This window comes from Prosopis cineraria, unplaced genomic scaffold (genome assembly GCF_029017545.1).
Source record: "Prosopis cineraria cultivar Desert tree isolate PC_DT_omini unplaced genomic scaffold, ASM2901754v1 PC4, whole genome shotgun sequence".
Taxonomy (NCBI): Eukaryota; Viridiplantae; Streptophyta; class Magnoliopsida; order Fabales; family Fabaceae; genus Prosopis; species Prosopis cineraria.
In genome coordinates, this window is record NW_026555335.1 from 22,359,801 (window position 1) to 22,385,455 (window position 25,655).

Here is a 25,655-nt window from a genome sequence, read left to right on the forward strand (position 1 = left end):
ATTATAAAATATTATTTATTTTTTTACTTCGTTTATTTATATGCCTACTTTCAATTGATTTCGTTCTAAAGCCATAAATAAGTGAAATAAGCAAATGAATAATATTCTGTAAATAAATGAACAATATATAGTATGTGAACGAGTAAGTCATCTTATCATGAAATCAACACTTGGAATGAAATCAAGTAAAATTAGGACTATAAACAAGTGAAGTAAGAAAACGAACAACATTCCGTAAGTAAATAAATAATATAAAATATGAGAATAAATAAGTCATTTATATTGCTCATTTAAATTAGGGCAAAGTTGTCATTTCCGTCACAAATTCAGCAGAAATTTCGTACAAGTCCTTCAGTGAAATTTCAAAAATTCAAGAATCTTCTTTTTCATTATGTTTGGTCAAGGATTCCTCACTAAAATTTTTCTTTTTTTTTTTTAAAAATCATTTTTTTATAATATAAACCAAACAGACTCTTAATGGGTTTAAATTTTCACAACGCGTGCCAAATAAAACCTTAAAATCATTAAATTAAGTGAGGAGGTAGAGAGGAAGGCAAATGCACAAGCACAAAATAATAAAAACACCAAATCATCATCAATGGAAACTGCCAAATCGATCACCAACATCCTCACTCAACAAATATGAAAGATATAGAGTACAGAAATTCCAAGTCGTAAATTTGAAGTCTTGACATAGCCAAAAATATCATGAAATTCCAAGACATAAGCCTTTCTAAACTGGCTGGGGCATACAAACCGGCTTAGAAATTCCATTTATTTCTCCTTTTTTATTTCTTATTTCTGGGGCATTTTCCAAACGCTCAATTTTAGAAAACTTTTTTTTTTTTTTGTTTGGGCTAGTGCTCAGCGTCCTCACTCAAAACCAATAGGGAAGCTCAGAGGCATAAGACGAGAATGCTTGTGCTAGATCATTAACAAGATCATCAGCATCCTCAATCCCCACAGAAAGACGCACAAGATCTTGAGTTATACCCATAGATTCACGCTCTGCTTCAGGTATGCCAGCTTGGGATGAAAACCAGGGCAAACAAATTGCAGAACCCACAACCCCTAAAAAGAGCATGAATAAATAAATAAATAAATAAAATTGACAAGAGATAGCCTTTTTGAGAACATGCGCAAACTATGATATACGAACAGTTAATGATCCATGACTAGAAAAATTACATGTTTAGAAGGGAAACCATACAGAATTCTATCAAATGGCAGAGCTAGGACCCAAATGCAATGAGTGCAAGATAGTTTGATTTAAAAATTAATAATTTTTAAAAAATCATAATTACACTAGAGCTAAAATTATATTAATATAAGTATATCAATTATCATTTTTCCTTTTGAAAAATTATATCACACAAGCTAATATGGTCTCTTTATGTAAATAATATACTTTTTATTTTTTATTTTGATTATTAAAATATTACAAATCTCATAAATTTTTGAGCTCAAACATTTTTTATTTAGTCTAAAAAGGTGCAAAATATCAAGTGTAGGAAATACAAAGTTGCAAAATTTGCATGCCCTCGCATCCCCTTACTATAATGTGGCTCCACTTGATTCTCTACATCACACCCTACCAACTTATACCATTTTGGTTAACTAAGATAGATAACTCTTTAGAGAACGAAAGTGTGTGTGTGTGTAGATAGATAACTTACAATTTACGTGACAATGTATATTCCCAAAAATACTCACCAAAACTAACAGCCATGCCAAAGTATTTGGTATTTTCACAAACATGCTGTGAGAGTGGCAGTGAGCCTGTTTCAAAGCTAAGCACAGATCCTGCCCCTTTTGCCTGCAAAACAAGAACTCGATGGATGAATGGGTAATTAAAGTCATTTTATGCATGTACATTAGAAAAAATTAATATTAAATTTTAGTAGGTAAATTATACCTGAGAAAAGTGCACGGCATGTCCAGGATTACTGGCAAAACCAACATAGTTGACTTTTGTTACACTAGGATGGGAGTTAAGATACTCAGCAACCTTTCGTGCATTCTCCTGCAAATTGTGTATGTATATAAATATTTTGCCTTAAAAAAAATCCATGGGACAGGACTCACATCGAGTCCAATGAAGTGATTGAATAAAAATAGCGTATAGCAAAAATTTTAAACCATTAATTTAGAACATTAACAAGTCTCCCTAATAGTTTTATTTATTTTATATTGTAAAAGTATAGATAATTTTTAACAAATGGCTATGTAACAAACCAATTTATCAAAACGATGGTGCTCGATGCCAACAAGGGCCATGATGTTTGGCTTTCACTTTTAACATCAAAAGAACATTTTTACTTTTGAAAGTGTATTTGTTATACTTTCTGTTTCAGTTTGCAAAATGTGTCATGCAATCCATATGAACTTTTATAAAGCTATTATTACCTTCAATTAAATCTCACATAAGCTACTACATGTCTTTTCTTAATATGATATGACAATTTCTATTGGTAATATAACTAAGAAATAACAAAAGTGAAGCCTGTAATGAAAAAATAAACAGTTAAAGAAGTTAATTTTAAACTTTTAAAAGTAGAGGGAGTTCTATGCAATTGTATCAAAATTTAAGGGAGTTTTGTATGTTTTAGCATTTAATAAATGATGTTTCTTGAGGCCAACAAAGATTGATCCATTTGGTAAAAATTTGTCCCACAACCAACACAATTATGGGTTCAAATTTTGATGTTAATGTGAGAATCTGGTTGGTAAGCAATCTATTTATAAGTGCCTCTGTAAGTATTTTTTGAACCCAGAGGTATGCCCAAATATTGGTGAGCCTTGGAACCTAATTAAACTAAACTTTTAACATCCAAAATAATGTTTCTAGAGTACCTCTTTTTTCTCAATTCGTAGGACCATTGTTTTGATTCCTTCCAAACAGAGCCAAGAGTCAAATGGAGATAAGGCACAACCCATTGCATTTCTGAAAAACTTCAACTGTTCCGCCAACCTTTACAAGATGTGATCAAAGCCAAAAAAAGATTGAGAAATGAAATTAAATATACAATTATAAATAGTTCACTACATAATCTAACAAATTTAACACATGAACAGATCAATTTATAGCCTCTAATGCCTTATCGTCAATTCTCAATTTTTTTTCCTTTTTTTCTTATAATGAGTTGAAAAGAAATAAATTAGAACAAATGATAATAAAATCCTGCTAAAATATGTACATGATAAATTGATCCCTTGAAATACCATAATTTTTCAAAAGTCTTTAGGAATTTTTCTGTTATTAATAAATTTATATAAATTATTAAATTACTCTTGTTGAAAATAAATAATTTATAAATTTTATTTAAATATTCACAACTTTTCTTTTTATATTCGCAACAATGTAACGGCAAATCACAACTTCGCATGTTAAATTCTTTATTTGCTATTGCATTGTTGTGAATATGAAAAGAAAAATTGTGAATATTTAAACAAAATTTGTGAATCATTTATTTTCAACAAGAATAATTTAATAATTTATATAAATTTATTAATGATAGAAAAGTTCCTAAGGGCTTCTGGAGAATTATAGTATTTTGAAGGACCAAATTATCATGTACATATTTTAGAGGGATTTTATTATCATTTTTCCAATAAATTATGGTATCTTGAAGTCCAGATTAATTTTTTTAAAAGGATTTTCATATGAAAAAAAAATTAATACTGCACAATTTCATGGTTTTTTTATTAAAAGTCCTGAAGAATTCAAAACTATACATCAAGATACAAAATTATATATATATATATATATATAGTGTGTGTGTGTGTGTGTGTGTGTGTGTGTGTGTGTGTGTGTGTGTGTCTTATTTTATTTGTAAGTGCATTAGAAAGTTGGGTTATGAAAGATCAATAAAAGTATTCTTTCATTCTCCATGATAAAAAGCATCATAAGAACATAAAATGTTATGTATCGCATACTTGATTGTCAGCAAATTTTTCATTATATTGAAATTCGATTCAAAAATTCCCAACATATATAATCAACAGATTGAATAAAATGGCTCAGTACATACTCGTCACTTTTCGTTGCAACGACGCCACCCAAGACACTACTATTCCCAGAAATAAATTTGGTAGCTGAATTCATAACAATATCTGGAAAAATAATAAAAATAGTAATTAAAAAGCATGATATAAATTTGTTAAATATATATAATCCACTATATTTGCAAGTGTGATATGAATACCTGCTCCAAGTTCCAATGGCTGACATAACACAGGAGACATTATACTATTGTCCACAAACACAATAGCTCCATGTTCATGAGCTAGCTCCGATATTGCCTGACGGACAAAATTCAATATAATGAATGAAATTATTTTCTAACATACACAAATTTCTAAAGAATTCTATACGGCAAATTCTTATAATGCGTATTATTTGATGAAGTTGGGCCCATACAAGAACTAAACACATACGAGGGGAAAAAAAATTGGAAGAACTACTAACACTTGAAAATCATCTGAGAAAAATTCTAAAATCTGCAATTAAGTTTCAAGAGATTTTTCAAGAATTTATATTGATTGTTCTTGAAGATCAATTGCAGATCTTCAATGCACTTTTAATTACCTTCAATATTTGATAGTCCCTCCAAAAATTTTCATATGTGCGATTAAGAATTATATAGACATATAAGCCATTACTTTTTATGCAAAGAAGAGGCAAAAGTACTTAAAGAAAAAACTATTGATAAACCTTTATTAATTAATATATAGCTGAAGTAGAAGACAAAAAAAATTTAAAAAAATTAAGGTACTAAAAATCAGACATGTCATTGAGCTAATTGAGGTGTCCAACTGGATGGATGAATAAAGGCCAACCCAATCATAATTAAAATAATATGATTTAACTAAAATATACATATTTAACCATAAAAAGGTAATATTTAAATAAAAAGCCATTAATTCACAAATAAATAGAACATTTACTAAAACTAGAGTTAAAAAAAAATATGATGAATTTCTATTTTTTTAACTCAAAATAATGTCATTTCAATCTTAACAAGGAGAAGAAAAAAAATATAAAATCCAACACTGTATATTTGTGGGTCCATCCAAAACAATTGACTTTACTGTCTACGGAGAACAAGTTCACCAATAATTAATTGATCTAACCCACTAACTTAGATTGAGTTTTAATACCATAAAATGGCTTACCCGAATATCAGCTACTCTTATTTGGGGGTTGCTCAGAGTCTCTAGCCACACTAACTTAGTCATGCCACGTGTAAGAGCAGTTTTCACCTTGTCTAGATCAGTTAGATCTATGCGGCTGTGCATGCAAGCATTACAACCTTATCATTACCAAAGGCTATATACTTCTAGGAATCAATGTCCAACAATAATTTTTTTTCATAATCCATTACTCTACACACTATTTCACAAATTAAAAAAAAATAGGTATATATTATGCTCATTTTTGCCGATATATAACTATTTTCAACTGCTGTATATTTCAGCTATATATTTCCCAAACAAATATATAATCACTATACAATTGAAGTCCCTTATATCGTTTGTTCCAATTTTAGCTTATAGGAATCTTTTAGCCATTTATATAACAATTTTTTTGAAAATAAACATTGTATAGTTTTCAAATATATAATGACTATTTGAAAATAAGTCGTTCTATAGTTTAACGTATTGGATCAAAAAACATATCCAAAAAGTTGAGAAGTCACACATACTTCACTTCGACTCCTTGCTTTCTTGCAACTAGTTCAATCAAGAATTTATATGAGCCACCATAGATATCCTCTCCAGCAATGATTTCTTCGCCTGCATTGAAATTATATAAGAAAATGACAATAAAAAGAAATCATTCCAGCAGACATTGTCAAAGGGTAATATTGGATATGATGAGAATTTTGGTTGATTGACTGATGATTATGATTGATCACAATTGATTAGGCCCTCACTAAATATTTGTATAAGCATTGAGTTACAGAAAAAAAAAAAAAACAAAGAGTAAGGACTTGTTTGATGTTTTGTTTTCAAAAACTGATTTTTGTTTTTTAAAAGGGGAAATCACATAAAAGGGCCACTCTAAAAAATTATTTATAGATAAGGACTAATAACTATGTTCAAAAAAAATAGATAAGGACTAATAACAAGTCATCATTTGAGGGAAAAAACTTGTCCCTGTTCGCATTAACCAAAAAAAAAAAATCATATTAATCCTTATATGTGAATAACTTTCTTCAGCAATTCTTATATGCAGTTTTTAAAAAAATAAAAAATAAAAAAATTATCTGAATATGTGTTTAGGATTTAATTGTTTTTAAAACTGCTTTCATTTTAAGAAAATGAAAACATCTTAAAGTTATTTTCATTTTATTTTTCTTATTTTTAAAACATACTACATTTGATTATTAAAAAAATAATTAGTTTGATTAATTTCTATCATAAATTATCATCATTACCCACCTACAACCATTACTATAAGCTTATTTTGCAATTCTAAAAATGTTTTTAAATTAACATAACCAAACAAACTTTCATTTTATTTTTTTTAAAAATAATTATGAAAACTGGATTACAAAAAATTGCAATAGAAACCAAAGCCGCCCCAAGATGAGGAAATGCACCCACCGAGTTTAACAAGTTCAGAAACAGCAGTCAAAGCAGACAGTCCACTTGCAAAGCCGAAGGCATGAGTGGCATTTTCCAGCTTTGCTATTAACCTGAAGATCCAAAATATACATGCCAAGTACAAGAGAATGGAAATTAAGAATTAAGTGTTAGAAATGGGGAGCGATCAACTGAAAACATAAAAATGGGAAACAGGTAAAGAGTAATAAAAGGGCAAACTTTTTTTTATTTTATATTAGTTATTAAGTTTAATTTTATTAAATGTGAAACCTCTCCTATTAACTTAAACTTTACTTACACTTAGATAATCTAACAAAAAGAAATAATAAAATCAAGACAATAAATTATTAGGCCAAACCTTTCAAAAGTATCAAGGGTAGGATTTCCACACTTCTAGAATACATGTATTCTCCACCTTTTGTTGCAGAAGGCTGCTTGAAAAAAGTATAGAGAGGACAAGCACAATATGAAGAGAATATCATGGAATAAAGAAACTAAATACATAATTACTAATTAAAAACAGTTCAACATGTACAGATAAACATTTCACGTACCATTTTAAAGGAAGCAGTTTGATAAATTGGTGTAGAGGTTGCTTTAAAAGGATCAAAGTCATTATGGTAACTCACAACCAATGTTGACATACAAGGCTCGCTTGTCTGTAGATCTGCAAATTAAATAGAAGCTAAAATTATTAACATATAAAACGTAAAAAATCACACACACACACAAATATGTACCCATTTAGATTTCAATTGAGTATAATAAACTATAAAAATAATTAATTAAATAATAAATTTTAATCATAATTGATTATATTATAACACAATCTGTTTGAATATTATTTTTTTAAAATTAATTTTAACAGAATTGAAGATATTTGAATAATTTATTCAGAATCAATTTTAGTTGTATAAATTATCATAAAGGACATTGCCTTTCAAAATTAAATTATTGATTAAATTTGTATCTCATATTATTAAATTTGTTATATTTTATTTAAGAAGTAAAATATATTATTTAAATTATATATCTAATTAATTATAAAAATTTAAATTATATTAATATTAACAATTTAATTTATATAAATAACTAAATCAATATATCTTAGCTCAAATAAATTTAACAAAAGAGAAAGATTTAATTTTTAAATATTAAACATTAATTTTACAATAAACTAGTGAAGATAATAATATACAAATTAATTTTCCTTTACCAATTAATATTTTATTTAAATTAATTTTATAATAAATGCTAAGTAGAAGGTGATGGTTAATAGAAACTTACGCTAGCAACTTTTTGAAGACTCAAAGTTTTAAATTTTATTAAAAAAAAAGAGAAAAGAATAGAAAAGAATTTAGTTTTATTTTTATTAAATTTTATGCCTTTCTTTTCATTTTTTTTCTTGGGTCTTACTTTATAATTTTCCTCAACACTTTTTGATTTTCCACAGAAATTCGAATTGCCAGCTTTTGAAAAAAAGAAAATCAATTTTAACCCAAAAAACTGATTGAATGGTTTTCCGTGTTTCGATACCAACTCAAAAAAATCATTTTTTTTAGTAAAAAAAAAATCAATTATAAGCATATCCAAACACGCACTATATCGACACAAGAAATGCATCACAAACCCTTAGTCAGTAAAAAAATCGATTATAAGCGTATCCAAACACACACTATGGGTCCGTTTGGATTTCAATTGGACATAATAGATTATGAAAATAATTAATTAAGTAGTAGATTTTAATCATAATTGATTATATTAGAACGTAATCTGTTTGAATGTTGTTTTTCTAAAATTAATTTTAACAGAATTGAAAATGTTTGAATAATTTTTTTAGAATAAATTTTAACTGTTTAAATTACCATAAAGGACATTGCTTTTTAAAATTAAATTATTAATAAATTTGTATATAATAGTATTAAAGTTGTTACATTTTATTTAAGAAGTAAAATATATTATTGGTTTTATTTTTATTAAATTTTGGGATTTTTTTATAATTTTTTCTTGGGTCTTTGTTTGTAATTTTCTTCAATGTTTTTTGATGGATTATCGCAGACGCTCCAATTGCCAACTTCTGAAAAAAATAGATTTTAACCAATAAAATTGATTACATAATTTTTACGTGTTTGGATATATTTTTAGTTAATCAATTTTAATAGTAAAATAATTGATTATTTTATCTAACCAAACGGGCACTACATCGACACAAGAAACGCATCACAAACCCCTAGTCACAACCCCATTAGTGCTCGGTTCGACACTCTCCACCAATGTCAACATTTTGGTGTCAGTCAGCTTCTGATCTGTACTGATTAAACAATTTACTCTGAACCGCTTTGCTTGGATCTGTTGGTTCGGCTTCAAATTGGCCGGCTTGATAAATCCCAAGCTCTTCCATGTATTTCTGTCATTTGTGCTCTAAAAACACCATAATGAGAAACGTAAACATTAATTACAAGCACATACTGTAATAACTAGAACAAGAATGCATGAATGTTGTGATATATTATTTATTGATATTGATACTTATTATATATGTTGAGATTTGTGCATATTATTATGATATATTATCTATTAAAATTTATTTAGTTGAGATTTAATGAAAGAAGTTAGAAGACTTGAAAAAGCGAGTACTTTATTAACATTGCTCGTTTTTGACAAAGATTCTACCCTTGCTAGTAGATCTATATTACCAAACCTACATTGCATATTCGGAGGTCAAATTAATTAGGGAAGAACATAAGGGTCCTTGACCATAACATACCCCAATATTTATTTTGAGTAATGAGTGGTGACCGCCGCATACACGTTGCCTTATCTTCTACTATTAGGCTATGGCAAGTAAACGCTTGAAGATAAAGCAAATAAAAAGAAAAAGAAAAAAACAAATTAGGCTCCAATAGCCATCACATCAAAGGCCTTTTGCAATTAGTTAAAAAAATAAAATAATATTTAACAATTTAAATGTTTAGAACAGCCTTCATAAACTCATGTTATTAGGATTGATATTGACAATATAAACTTTTTTATATATTTAAGTATTTTAAATGTAATTTAAATAAGTTTGGCCTATTTAAATTTTTGAATCTAATTTCTTATGAGGAGGATATTCAGTGTTAGGACTAAGAAACCCTCCATGTTCTCTTTCTCTCTCTTTTATTTGGCGTATTTGCTGTGAACTCGAAACCAGGTTCGTGTAATTTTATGGCACAACTAACTCTCACATATATGAAAAGCTTATAATATATAGACTATATTAGTAATAACTAATTGATATTCTAATAATGACTAATGAAAATATCCCTTAAATTTTAACAAAATAAATTTTAATAGATAATATATCATAATAAAGTGTATAAATTTCAACAAATAAATATCAGTTGACAACGCATCTTAACATGCATTTGGATAAAGAAGCTTGCAAAAGTGCTTGAAACAATTATAGTCATTACCTTGATAGTAGAGCTGAGAAAAGTTGTAGCCAATGCCATCACTGAAGATAAAGGCAGAGATGGGTTTTGCTTATGCTCTTCGATCGTTATAGGCTCCAAGTATGATTTGAGAAACTGAACCAGACAGGCATATTTATACACGCGCATGCACTCACATTTACATTGAAGAAGTGCTTTTGTTAATTAAACACAGTCACATGGCACTTTTCAGAAGTTTTACAGCGCCAGAATCACGCTTGGCACTTTTTCGAAAGGACACTAATTTCATTATCAGATATTTGGTGCTTTCCAAAACGACAACAGTACAGTTCCTTTAATTTATTTTTTTTTATGTTTGAGTGCTTTTCAAATGGAAAATAATTTCATTACTGTATCATCTTTTTTCAACTGCTATTGGGAACGTTATTGAAATCAATTTGTTCTACTAAAAAACATCAAAATTTAAACTAAATGCATACAGGAGGAGAGATGGGCTTGTATGGCAAACTCAGAAATTTATTTTGTTAATAAGTTATTATTAAAATATAATGTGCAATAAAAATATACTCAAATTATTATGATTAAAAAGTAATTTATATATGTATTACTATAATGCAATAAAATTTAAAAAAAATCTATAGAAATAACCAATATGCATACTCAATAATTTAGTTTATTGTATAATGGTCGTTAGTGTCCTACACACTAATCTTCTAAACAGGAGCCAACCTGCCTTATGCTCTAGGGGAGTAATGGATAATGTTAATTGCCTATATTTAACGCTCTTCTTCAATGCATATATATCTAGTAGTAAGTAAAAATATGAATAATTTTTTTTAATTTCCATTGTCGTTATTATTCATAATCATGAAAATATATTTTTTAGTATCATTTAAAAAGTTTTTTAATGATTTTTAATATTGAAAATTTTTACCAATTATAAAAGTATGGTATAATGAAATTTTTTATTCTTTATATTTGTCTTATTTACTGATTCGATTCATGAAATTTAAACTATATCAATCAAATTTTTAAATTTTTATAATCATATACAATTACCACTTATTTTGTTATTTTCCATTTAGAATATAAGGACTAATTTTTTATGATTATACAATTTTTAAAACTTCATTAATATAGTTAAAACTATAGAAACCAAACCAATATCTAATTAAAACAAATTTAAGAAATCAACATTTTTATTAGCCTTGAAATTATTTAAAAAATACATTTATAAATATTTAAAATATAAAAAAATTAAATAATAAAATTGGCTGTCACACACTTGCAACTTTAGTAGAGTGGTCAATAGGGGTTGGGCATGAAGAGTTATCCTTTTAAGCCCTGTAATTTTTTAAGGGTTGGCTTTGAAAAGATAGAGAATTTTGTTATAAAAGAGCTTTAGCTCCTACCCTTATAAGCCTTACAAAAAAAAGCTCAAAGTAACTATTTAGCCCTTATTCTTTTAGTTTTATTTATAAATTATTTTTATTAATTTTATCAATATCAATACAAAAAAAGTATAATAAATAAAAGCATGTAGAATTCAAAATATGCTCCTATATAACAAATTCAAAAAATAATGTCATGTTATTTTTTTTCTTTCATCAAAGATAATTTTAAAAATATCTTTCAAATATTACCTAAAAAATCACGTCATGAATTATAAATGGGGCCAAATTAATGTTTTAGAATATGTCTTATAAATGAGATTGGAGGGAGTATAATTTTTTTATATAATTTATTTAAAGTTTAAAATTAATATATGAGAATAATATAATTTATTAAATTTTTATCTCGAGTAACCAAGATGAAGCTAGTAAGGTTATTTTGAAATAGCATATTTTATTTCAGCATTATCTCATGAACCAGCATGTTAGAAGTTTTTCAAATATCTCGAGTAACCAAGATGAAGCTAGTAAGGTTATTGAAGCAGCATATTTTATTTCAACATTATCTCATGAACCAGCATGTTAGAAGATTTTCAAATAACAACATGTTATTTTTTATTCCAAAAAATTTTTAAAAAAAAGTTTAAAACACTTATTAGTTCCATAATTTGAATTTCCTTGCTTTATTTTAGAATTTGTTATTCCATCCATATTAAAAGTAAGGTTAAAGAAAAATTTTTCCCCTCAACTATTCCCTTAAAAATATCTGATATCATAAATTTTTATGTGATATAGTTTTACCTTTTAATATTTAAAAATGATGCACTGAACACAATACCATTAAAAAAGTTATAACTTGATTCATTTAAAAATTGCAAAAAAAATATCAAAAATTACCTAAACAACCTATAAAATTACACATAAGTACTCATAAAAAATTAATATTAATTAAGTCTCCTAATTTACATATACATAACATGATATAAATATTTATTTGGTAAAAAAATGTGATATAAATATATTATTTTTTACTCTCATTAAAGGTTAAAATATGATTTTGACTAACCATTATTTTAAGGATTTGATCGATATTAATTTTCTTATAGAATATCTATTTGTAATTTTATGAATCCTTTTTTATAATTTTTCAGGTTCTTATTTTATAACTTTTAATATCAACTAATAATTAAAGTTAACTTTTTTAACGATAAGGTGCCCAATGTATCAATTTTAAAAGTTAAAGAAAAAAATTTCACCTCATAAAAATTTAGAATATTATATGCTTCCAAGCAAATAATTAAAAAACAAAAGTATCTATCAATCCTTAAAAATAGGAACAAAAATTTATTTTATTTCTACACAAATTACTTTAAAATTTTTTATCGTGTATGTGTTTACAATATAAAATTTTTATTATTATTATCATACTCTTTTATTGGTGTTTTGGTGGTCGAGTTTGATTTGTCTTTGTAAGCGTTTTTATTAATAGCAATATTTTATGATTCTTGAAAAAAAAAAAAAAAAAAGCTGAAACTTGGCTTGGGCCAATAGCTTTAATTTTCTAATTTCACTATTGATATGACAGCTAAGGGATCACGTGAAACTTGTGTACGACTTTGATGCTAAAGTTATATATATATATATATATATATATTGCCATCCCCAACACCTTTCAATTATTGATCCTGCGTGAAGCTTAGTGGTAAAAAAGAGTCATAAGGTTGATTTTACACACTTTATTTAAAAACATAAAATATTTTTAATTAAATTGTATTCAAATAAAATAATTATTTATTTTTAAACTAATATTTCCTCCTTCCCAAATTATAAAAAAATTAGAAAAGATTTTACGTTCTAAAATATAAAATATTTTGATAAAAATAAAGTTTCATTAATTATACTTTTTCAATATTATCCCTTCTATATATTCTCTTTCTTCAATATTTTTTTATCAATGGAGTACTAAATGAAGAATATTTTTAAAAATTTATATCTTTGTCTTAAAAAAGCAAGGTTGTAAGTATATTTAATGAGCTTTATTGGTATAAAAATTTTATCTAAAATATCTTATAATTTGAGATGTTAGGATAAAGGGAGTACCATTTTTCCATATTTTTCCTTTTTTAATAAAGTATTTTACTTTAAAATAAATATAAAATGATTTATTCATAGGAGTATTTTAAAAAAAACGTAATGATTACATTTTAAAATATTAAAAATATTTTATATTTTAAACAATTAACCTCTAAAAAAATATCTTATATTTTTAAACTAAAAAAATAATTAATTATTTTCAACTTCATAAATAATTGAGTGTAAGAAAAATGATAACACATAAAAGAAAACGATAATATAATGTGTTGTCACTCTATTAAAAACAGTTATTATTAAATTTAAAAATTATTAATTATGTTGAGTGAGATTTAAATGTGTGATAATGTAACATTGGTACATTGGATAATGGATGGAATATCGGAATCTGATCATTTTTGGCAAAAGAAACGTGGCTGATCATGATGTGTTTGACCTTTCCTTCGTTGAAAAGATTCTTGAAAAAATTTTGCCGGCTTTTGATGCAATCCTCCCCACCTTCCCACAACGGGAGAGAGGGTGTCTCCATTTTTTTTTCTCCACTTTCCTTCACTTCTTCCACCCCACCATTTAAATTATTTTATTAAATATTTTTTTTAAATGATAAAATTAATGAATGGTGAGGATGAAAGAAGTGGAGGGAAATGGAGAGAAAAGAAGTGAAGAGACTCCTCTCCCTCCCACAACCCAAAAAAAAAAAAAATCAAATTCCCTTTGTTTCTCCAAATTTCTTCTAAATAATACAATTTCAATAAAAATATTTTAGTCTCCAGTTAACCTTAAAAATTAATATAAAAGCTAATAAAAAAAATAGCATCAATAATGTGTCTCCGTGTCTCTAAGTGAAATCAAAATTTAACAGTGCAATAATGTGGACTTTTTAGTTTGGAAAAATCAGTCTAAGGTCCCATGAATGTACTTAAAATACGCTGAGGTCCCATGAATTCAAGAAATAGCTACCAAGTCCCTAAGGACTTAAGGGTAAATAAGTCTGAAAATAAAATTACCCATTTGCCCTCTATTTGAAATACACGAAAATCAATCCGCTACCCACTAACCCACAAAACTGAAAACGGCTCCATCTTTCTCATTCTGCCATGCTCCAGAGCTCATTGCTGACCACTGTTCTCATAGTCACATTCCATCAAAGAAGACTGTCGTGCATTAGAGAGTTGAAAACTTGAAGGAGTAAATAAAGAAAGTAGCTCACTCCTACTTCAGCGACTCAGATTTTCCCTAATTGTCATTATTAGACTGTCTCTGCTATCCTCTCTCGCCGTCTCACCACCACAAGTTCAACTGCTATTGATTCTCCATTTTCTTCTCTCACTATTCCTTTCTTTGTTCTTTTATTTTTTTGTTCGTATCTCGGTTGTCACTGTAATTTTTCGCACATCTCTGTTTTCACCCTCTTCTTCCTGTGTGAAGTAATCATCATGAAATTAGGTAATACAGTCCTCTCATCTGATATTGTTAATTTTTTTAATCCAATCAAGTTGATCAATTGTGTGGGGATTATAAGAGAATTAGTTAAAAGCAACTAAAGAAAATTGTGGGAATTTATAGATTGTCAAATAATTATCGACACTAGAATTATATAGCTACCCACTGACTCTGTCGTATCCATACTTCATAATCCTATTGTCTCTGCTGTTGTTTATCATACCAAGATACTGAGTGAGCATGTACACAATTAGTTCTACACAAAGAGGTTGTAGTTGATCAATGTTGTTTCTATTGTTGCTTGGACTGAACTTTTTTGAAAAAGGAGTAATACATGATAAACATAGAAACAAGGTAAGAAATAAGCTAATTATGATGTGAAAATCCAATATGAAAGGAATCATCTGAAAAGAATAAGAGCATAGTAATCATGAAATTTCAACAGATATAGTAATAAGAGTATAGGGTTCTTCAAACGTGTAGTTGTTAGGACATTATTTTGTCTAATTAACTTCATTTTTATTTAATAATAATATACACTTAAGATTTTGTATATTTTTATTCTTTTGCTATATAAGATTTGAGAAGTATACTATTTCTTTCTTCTACTATATAAGATTCACAAGGTAATTAAAAAGTCCAGGCTCACACAAAACCAAACAAATCACATGTCTTTTTTGTTATAGCTACTGGTGGTAAGACTACAGTTCTGAACATATAGATGGATGATATGATAGTGATAGAAAATAATGATGAAGAGGTCATTAATCTTGATAACGTGTTGAGCAAGGAATTTGAGATTAAAGACTTGTGTTCTTTAAAATATTTCCTGAGGATTGAAGTAGTCTAGCCTGGCAAACAAATTCCTAGATCCTAAAGAAGATCTACTGTTAACTTGCTTAAGGATACTAGTATAATTATTTGTAAATAGAAAGAAGAAAGGAGATAATGATCAGTTGTATAATGACTAAGGTTATGTGAATAGTTTCTAAAATTACTGCTAAAGTTTCCATCTTCAGGGACAATAAATAATTAAGTATATTTCTAATATGTTGCAAAAGTGTAGCTGTGCATGAGATTTTTGTAATTACTTAAGGCACGTTAGGGGATGTATCTACTTTCTAATGGTAAGTATGTGTTTGATTTACATTAATCCAAAGTGATAGCCTTTCAAAGTGTTTCATGTAAAATTTTTATGTTTATACTGATTTGTCAAGGTTTCAAGTATGGGGCTTCCAAAATTTATTAGTTGGCTAAGGTTTTACAAAAGCCGTAGATGTTCTGAAATATTAGGATGATGATAAAGTAAATGTAAGAGTAAAGTTGGGGAAAAAGAGCAACCGAGGCATCTTGCATGAGTCAACTACTGTAAATGGTAGTCCATCTATCAAGGTATATCAAGAATCAGCATTTGTTTACCCAGTATGTATAAAATGGAGTACAATGGACAAATATATATGGTCTTGTTTATGCATTGAGTCAAAAATTGTCTTACAGGAAGTAAGGAGGCTGTATGGAAAAGTGTTGTCATTTATGTCTAACATTGGAGAGGAGCTAATAAGCTTGTAATCAATGCTGCTCGGACAAGGGTCAAGAGAGGAAGAAGGTGAAAAATCACAAGAGGAAGAAGATGATGATGAAGGAATATATTCTGAGGGAAATAATGAAGATAAAAAAATAGAAGAGGAAGGAGATAAAGAACTTGTTGATGAAGGGACAACTTTTGAGGAAAAAAATGAAGATGACAAATTTGAAGAAGAAGAATATAATGAAGAAGGAGCTAAACAGAAAGGTTCTGAGGAGGAAAATAGAGATGAACAATCAAAAGAGGAAGAGAATGAAAAATAAAAATTAGAAGGGGAAGAAGATAAAGAAAAAAAATGATAAACAGAATGGTTCTCCTAAAGAAAAGAGCGACAATGACAATTTAGAAGAGGAAGAGGACAAGGAGGAAGGCATAGGAGGGAAAGATTCTGATGAGGATGAGGAACGAAAAGGAGAAGAACAATTAAGTAAATATCATAGAAGATCACAAAGAGATGAAAGACCTATTGTAAAATCTCCACGGTTCAGAACTAATGTTAGAAAGAAGAGAAAAATGGATGACAAGGAGCGATTATTTCAAATATATACAACACCATGTGAGGAATGTGAGGGAGACAAGTAAGTCCCTATACTGTGCCTAAAAATTGACTGACTAAAATATTATTGACAATCTATTTATTTTTTCCTTTTTCTTCAATAGGATCATTGTAGATTTGTATGGCTGCTATTTGACTCGTGTAGAGCTATAATGTTTTAGTGGAAAGAGATAGATTAGTGACAAGGTGATGTCAATGGTTGCCCGAACTTTGGTAGGTGACCAAAAGGAAAATAAAGGGAAAGTCTAGAGACATATTTATAGTTATGAGTTCATGCTAAAAATGATCAGCAACCCTTTGAAATGGATGGTAGATGACAACAAGGGAGAAATCTTTCCTGAGTTTGTTGGATATAATATTGCTGATTGTGATTTCATTTTTAGCCCAACTCTTTTCAATAGTCACTGGTTTTGGTATGTCTTCAAGACCAAGACCAAGAACTTCTATGTGTTAGATTTATTGGTCAGTAATAAAGAGTATTTCCAAAGACAGCAAAAAGAAGATGAAGAAGAGAATGTTGAGAACAAGGGCAAGGGAAAGGAGAAGAAGAAAAAAAGAAAGGACAATTGGATCCCAAAGAAATGATGGCAAGAGGATGCGTATGTCTATACTTGTCACTCAACATTATTAACATCTATATTTGTCAGTATCTTGTTGCCTAGTTTTAAATCAACATTGTTAACATTGCAAGTCTTGAGTTTACAGAGGAATTGCTTTCACTCTCTACTTCCTGCAGTCAAGCCACAATTGTTTAAGGATGACGTTAACATGAATATTATATGGGTTAAAGTTCATGTGCAAATTGATACGTGAGTTTCTTTTATGTTTATATATCATAAAGCTTATATTTACATGTGGAAAATGAATTCTACATTATGTTTTTTATTTTGTTTTTAGCCATACTTATAGAGTGCACGTTATGACATGGTTACAATCGTGGGATAACATTGTAGACAAGAATGGGTATACGATGCCAAAATACTCCCATGTATGCATTCTTTGCTTTACATTTTCACTCTTTCATGTACCACATATTTGTTGTTGTCCCTTATAAGACTTACTTGTGGTGCAGGATAACCTCTATAAGAAGATGGTAGAACTCTTGTGGTGGCTACTAAGTCATCGTAGCAACATGAAGGAGCTCGAAGCCATATCCTTGTTAGAAGGATCCCAAGCAATGAGGAAGAGGAAATAGAAGATTTTTTATAGAACTTTAGGATCTAATTTATTGATAATCATGTCCTTTTGTATAATTAGCCCATTTGTGTAGTTAACTTAGATAATGCTGTTTATGAATGCTGATTACAAGTTTGTAAATGTGGAAAATAGTTTGTTTTATTAATTGAATGTCGATAAGTGGTTATTACTTTATTGAAAAGTGTCTATAAGTATATTGACAAGGTAATAATTCACCATTGATAAGTGCTAAGGCACTAGGTGCTATCATTCCCTTCAAAAATTAGCCAGTTAAAAGAGCCCGTTGACTACTTGGCGTTGACGATTGATAAGTAGTAATAACTATATTGACAAGGTAGTAATTCTCTATTGAAAAGTGCTAAGGTACTAGGTGCTATTATTCCCTTCAAAAATCAACAAGGTGCAAGAACCTGTTGACTACTTGGCGTTGGCGACTGACAAGTGGTTATAATTATATTGATAAGCTACTTATTCTCCATTGACAAGTTCTGACGCATTTGGTGCTGTTGTTCCCTTAAACAATCAACCAAGCACAAGAACATGTTAGCTACTTACCGTTGGCTATTGAGAAGTGGCTATAACTATATTGACAAGGTAGTAATTCTCCATTGACAAGTGCTAACGCACTTGGTGCTATTATTCCCTTCAAAAATCAACTAGGTGCAAGAACCTGTTGACTACTTACCATTAGTCATTGACTACAAGGTATCACTTCATTTACAAGTTATGCATTTACTATTGACAAGTGCTAATACATTAGGTGCAATAAACTAAAAAGTAAATAAAAAACAAATTCCAGATATATAAATAAAAAAATACACTTGTTCGTAATATTTTTTAGCATGGATTATGATTCTTGCAAGTCTTGGAGGTATTATTAGAAATTGTACTTTAGGGCCAATTATTGTACTATGCACATTGTTATTTAATGAATTTCTCTTTTGTTATCATAATAATTGCATGTTCAATATGATAATTGTATCCCTGGATAAACTATAGTGATTGTCTTAAATATCCTTGGTCGGTCCTCTTTGAAAGATGATAGATGAGATAAGACTAGTATGACTTTGATTAATTATAGAGATACAAATTAAAGTCATATGCACTTGAAAGAGTACAAGGTGCTAGATTGACCCGCTATGAGAAAGCTGCATGGTACAAATCATAAGCTTATCTCATATTAACTATATCACTAAGCCCTTTGAACTGAGATCATTATGGATTCCTACATGATCACTAAACTTTGACCTAGTCAAAAGTCACCTTTGATCGGGTGATCATAACGACTATGATTGAGTTTAGTGATATCTATACAGATAGATGAGATAAGACTAGTATGACTTTAATTAATTATAGAGATACAAATTAGAGTCATAGGCACTTGAAAGAGTACAAGGTTCTGGACCGACCCGCTATGAGAAAGCTGCATGGTATAAGTCATAAGCTTATCTAATATTAACTATATTACTAAGCCCTTTGAACTGAGATCATCATGGATTCCTACATAATCACTGAACTTTAACCTAGTCAAAAGTTACCTTTAACCGGGTGATCATAAAGGCTATGATTGAGTTTAGTGATATCCATGCAGAGAAATATAAGTGATTAAGATGGAATTTGTCCCTCACATTAAGTGAGAGATATTACTGGGCCCCTCGATGAGTAAGACTGAGAAAATGTAGGGCCATACTACAATAAAAAGGGTTTTTTCATTACTACTATTAGTCTACTTAGAGATCGAAAAAGCAGCAATCAGGTAAAGGAGAATGACAACTCCATGTCTCATACTTAACTAAAATATTGCATGACAAAAGGGATGTGATATGGTTGCATGATAGGTTACATTGGATTATCGATCCCCATATGAATTAGGTAGTTGCAATGTCTTGCTAGAGGCCACTTGTAACTTGTGGGCCAATAACGTAATTAGCCTACTACCAATTTCATATGGGCTTACAAGTTCACGCACAAGAACAGCCCAACTCGAGCTATAATGTCCAAGTTCGTTGAATCGGGAATATATCTAGATTCAATGAATGTAATATAAGGTGAATGAATTATATATATATTTGAATATTTATTTGATAAATATATATATATATATATATTATATGAAATATAAAATTTAAAATATAATTTTATATATATATATATTTATATATATATATATCCATATATGTATATGATATATAAAATTAAATATAGATAATATAATATATATATATATATATATTTTCAAAATATATATGTGTATTTATATATTCGTATATATATAATATAATATGTATATGTGATATATATTATATTATATTATATTATGTTATGTTATGTTATGTATGTTTATGTTAGTTTTAAATTAATTTTATATGATAGATTAAATTTAATAGCTAATATGATAAGAGAGAATATCATGTCAGTTTTAAAATTTGAATTTATAAGATAAATTTGAATTAAATATGATATTAAGAATTAAATTTATGAGATAAATTTAATTAAATTTTTGTGAGCTTTTAAGTGAAAGATGAAAACCCTTATCTATATACTATATATAGATAACGACATCCTTATGAAGGAAGAGAGAGCTAGAAAAGTTTTGATAGCAAAACACTCTGAGAGCCACGAAACGACCTATAGAAAGGAAAATTATCGTTCAAAAAAGAATAGACATTGAAAGCGCTAGCATGCTGTTAGAGTTAGAGAGCTGTTTGAGTGGATACCGGTAGAGAGAGTAGATCTACATTGTCAGCTCTTGAGATCCAAATGTACGCCAACTTTAAAGAATTAAAAGGTAACTCTTCTATCCAGCTTGACTTAAATGAGTTTGTTTAGTCTATATCAGGATAGGACTTTAGAATTTTAATCTTCCGCTGCACTTCCCTATCCAACAGGTATGACCAATCTCATGGCATCTTCCACAATGATAAACCTTTTTGTTTTGGAATCGAGATTTCCTTCTTTTACTCTTTGGCCTATTCGGAGGCCTTCTAGTCATTGGTGGCTCCAAAAAGGTTTGGGTTAATAAATTTGTTACCGTCAATGCTTCTAGACGTGGACAATCATATGTGGTTATCGGCTTCACACTGCTTGCATATATCTTTTGTTGAGCAGTAAACTTGTAACATTCGTCCATAAAATTATACACATTGCCATGAACTAGCTTGATTGCTACACAAGCATGTGCACAAGGTATTTCACTCATTTGTCATGCTAAACAAAAGCATGTATGTGCTGCAAGATTAACATTCAAATGTATTAGTCCACTAAGTGATATAGTTTGCATAGAGATCAAATTTTCTCCATAAATTTGTACATGTAAATTTTCAGCTCTCACAACTTGCTCCATAACTTTTGTCTCACATTAGACCCAACATTGTGTTTCTAATTTCCCATAGCCACTTTGCTAGCAACCATCTTCTTTGCCAATTTCTCTCTATGCTCATGTTTTTCTCTCATTTACTTTCCAAGCATTAAAGGATTCTGCAAGATTAGTTGTGATGTTATACTATCATTTATATCCAAACTTGCATTGAGCCCATTGATCTACATCCCCTTGGGTTTTAACCCATTATGCCAACTGTGAACAAAACATTCTTAATTCCCCATTACAACATTAAATTCAGCCTCATGCCTTGCATAGGCAATTGCATCAAGCAATTTCAACGCATCATTTTTCATGTTGCTTGAGGTACGCCTCTTACCTCTATTGATTTTCGTAAATGCTGTGCTAAAATTTTTCTTCACTTGACGGTAGCAAAATGCATGTCTCTCACCACCACCAAATATAACTTGCACGGCACCAATAATCGCATTATTTCGATCAGAAACAATGGTAACTCCATTGATCTTGTTATGTCTTTGATATTTTTGATCTTGTTATGTCTTTGACATTTTGAAGAAACCAAGACCAATCTTCTAATGTTTCCCCACTAACAATGGCATATGCTACTAGAAATAAGTCATTGTCAGCGTCATATATACATGCCAACAACATTTGTTCCCTATATGGGACCACTTAGATAACATCCGTCGACATAAAGTATGGCTTTAGCAACCTCCTAAAAAACTAGATATAGAGCATCCATAAGTAATGAATAACCTCTCAAATCTATTATTTAAGGCATTTCATTTCGCAACTATCATCGGATTAGTTTTCCATTAATTGATCACAAATCTAAGGGATTATGCTATAAGAATCTTCTGCACAACCATATATTTCCCACAATGCTTTTTTCTCTTCCCCTATAGGCTGACTGTAGCTCAATCACATACTATAAACCTCTATACAAGTCTCTCTTGCAAGTTTATTGGCACCTTTATCTATATTAGACCTTAGAGCATCAACCATGATTGATGATGTTAATTTTGACCTTATCGGGTGTGACATAATTAAGTTATCTTGCACATTATGGTGTGATCGTTGTTGAATTTTGTAACCCTTAAAATCTAATTATCTTTCCCTATTGAATATGCTGCAATGTTCCATTCACAGCCCTCTCTACCTTGCAATATGCAATGATCTTGTCTTTGTTATTCTTCTTAAACTTGTATGAAAACTTATGAGAGATGCTATGCTTTATAATGCTTGTCTAAAGGCATTAACATTTAGGAAAAAATTTCCCTTTACCTACTAATAAATCCTTCCATTTCATAGAATTCATTTCAAGTATTGGTATAAGTACCATTTGTACAGCACATGCCAATTTCGAGTCTTCACCTTAAGATAGATACTTGGTGGAGACAAAGAGCATCCATCTGAACTCTCAAAAATTAATCAATTCTGCATTCAATGACAACATTAGAATTGTACTTTTCCAACATTATTTACATTAACAAAAAATTTACAAACATTATAATGTTGGTTCTCTAATGGGCAATCCGTTGATGCTTCTATGGTGTTATTCCCATTGCAACTACATACACATGTCTACTTTGTTGTTATACTTGATCAGATGTTCTACTCCATCATCATCAACTAGATCTACAAGTATCTTGTATCAACATTGACTGTGAATTTTAACTAGATTATATTGCTTTCATTCTTTATAATTGATGATATCATTCTTGTCATCTCTTCGTATGTTGTCCCTTCCTTTATTGTTCTTGTTCTAACACTCCTCCCAGCATATTGCACAGCATATTGCATACGTCCTTGGTCATCATTTTGAAAATGCCCCATATATGGGAAAAAACATAATATATGTTCTTCAGAAGAACTTGCCATCTTATAGGTTAACCTGCACCACACACAGTGTATTGACAACTAGACAATGTGTATTGACAACACATTTATCCACTATTGACAAGGCACAGTGTTGTTTATTAGCAGAGATTTTTCAACAAAACAAGCTTACCTCAAATACTTGGGAATAATATATAAAATGTCCTATATGAAAAAACATAACATAATACGTGTTTTCTCGTAGTACTTGCATTCTTCCTAACACAGTACAGTGTATTAATAACTATTATCCGTATTGAAAATACAACAAAACACTATTGACAACATATAGAGTTATTTATATTAGATATTTGTCAACGTATCAGTGTTGCTCTATCAATTATTCCATATATTAGCTATGCAAACTGAATGATCACAGGTTAACCTAGAAAGCATTATCCTACCCTTAAACAATAATGAAATTACTAAAGCACAAGAAATATTTACCCAGCTAATAATGATATGTTACTGTTAATCCGTAATTTACGTAATCGTTTATGACCAATAATCATTTACTTAGAAAAATTATTTTCTGTCGAGAAATGAAATGATGTGTTGCAGAAGAAACACTCCTAACTCACTTAGATGAAGACAAGGGATGTAGTAATCATGGATATGAGGAAGTGAAAATGATCCTACCATGATCAACAATCATGGATATACAGCAACTTTCAGTATTGCTGATCATAGGTTTCATGAGACGTATGCGCGCAAGCAAAATCTCCTTTCAATGCTATAGGGCAAATGGATAATTTTATTTTAGACTTATCACCCTTAGGTCCCTAGGGACCTGGTAGCTATTTCTTGAATTCATAAGACCTCAGCGTATTTTATGTACTTCGATAGGACCTTAGATTGATTTTTCCTTTTAGTTTTTACATATGATTCGTCGTGAGAATTCAACAAAGGCATTTTTTTAAAAGGAGAACGAAAAAGCAAAAGCAAAAGGACAAGGAGGCACTTACCAAAGTATTTTGGCTGCATTGTTATTGAAAGGCCACTCGACATTGTTCGCTTAGAGAGCAAAAAGAATTTGCAATCCAAATTGATTAATCTTATCCCACTAGGTCAGCTGTATAAATTATACAAACACCATTGTAATCTATTATATACTAAACTTTTAAAAATATTATTAACTAAATATCTTGATTAATAACTTGTAAAAATATTCTTTTTGACCATCCCCTACATACTAGTTTTAACAGGAATTAAAGTTTATATTCTACTCTTCTCACTGGTACCATTTTAAATCATTTTAATGATTTTCTATCATTTTCTTCAATAGATGCTACACCTACTTTTCATGTATATGCTCATTTTGAATTTTATCTTTATGTGTATGTCTGCACATTCATTAACATCTTCATCATCTCTACTATTCCAATTTTATGCTCACTATAATAGCTCCCAAATATCTAAATTTTTTCACTTGACATAATCTGATCTTCTAATTTTATTTTTAAATTACTACTAACTAGGTTAATAGCTCAAATGACTAACTCATACCTACGTTACCTAAACATCAATAGCATGTTGGTATGGAGCTAGCAATCCATGGCAAAAAGGCTTATAGGCTTTATGAATTTCACTTCCTGATTTGCACTGCATAATCGCTAAGAGCTCATCCAGAGTTCTCTTAGGATGGTATAACTCAATGCACAGCATGAAGTAAGAAGTAAGCTAAGCTCAATTAGCCGTTACATTAGGGTGACTTGAGAAAGGTTAAAAGGGAATTCCAAAAGCCCTTAAGCTTGAAGCTATCCGCCTTCAAGCCATGAAGGAAGAATTCAAGTTGTAAGTAAAATAAGGAAGCTTGTTCATCAACACTTTCAATAACTACATGAAGAGTAAGTTAGGTGTGTAATCAAGCTCATCTTCCCCTACCTTTTATCAAAATCATGATGCAAATATTTTGCCTTACTTCTATTTAAGCGAAAACCTTTTGACTCTAATATTCTCCCGATCCATAACTCAATTACTTGGTTTAAATTTTCACCATGCATGCCAAATGAAACCTAAAAGCATTAAATTAAGTGAGGAGGTAGAGATCAGTAAGGAAAAATACACAAGCACAAAATAATAAAAGCACCTTGCTTTAGTTAATAGAACTGCCAAATCACTAGCATCCTTA

General features: G+C 29.3%; 1 pseudogene; it reads right to left on the minus strand.

The window, feature by feature from the left end:
* Positions 1-595: 595 nt before the first annotated feature.
* LOC129309423 (cystathionine beta-lyase, chloroplastic-like) lies at positions 596-10,150 on the minus strand (annotated as a pseudogene).
* Positions 10,151-25,655: the final 15,505 nt, after the last annotated feature.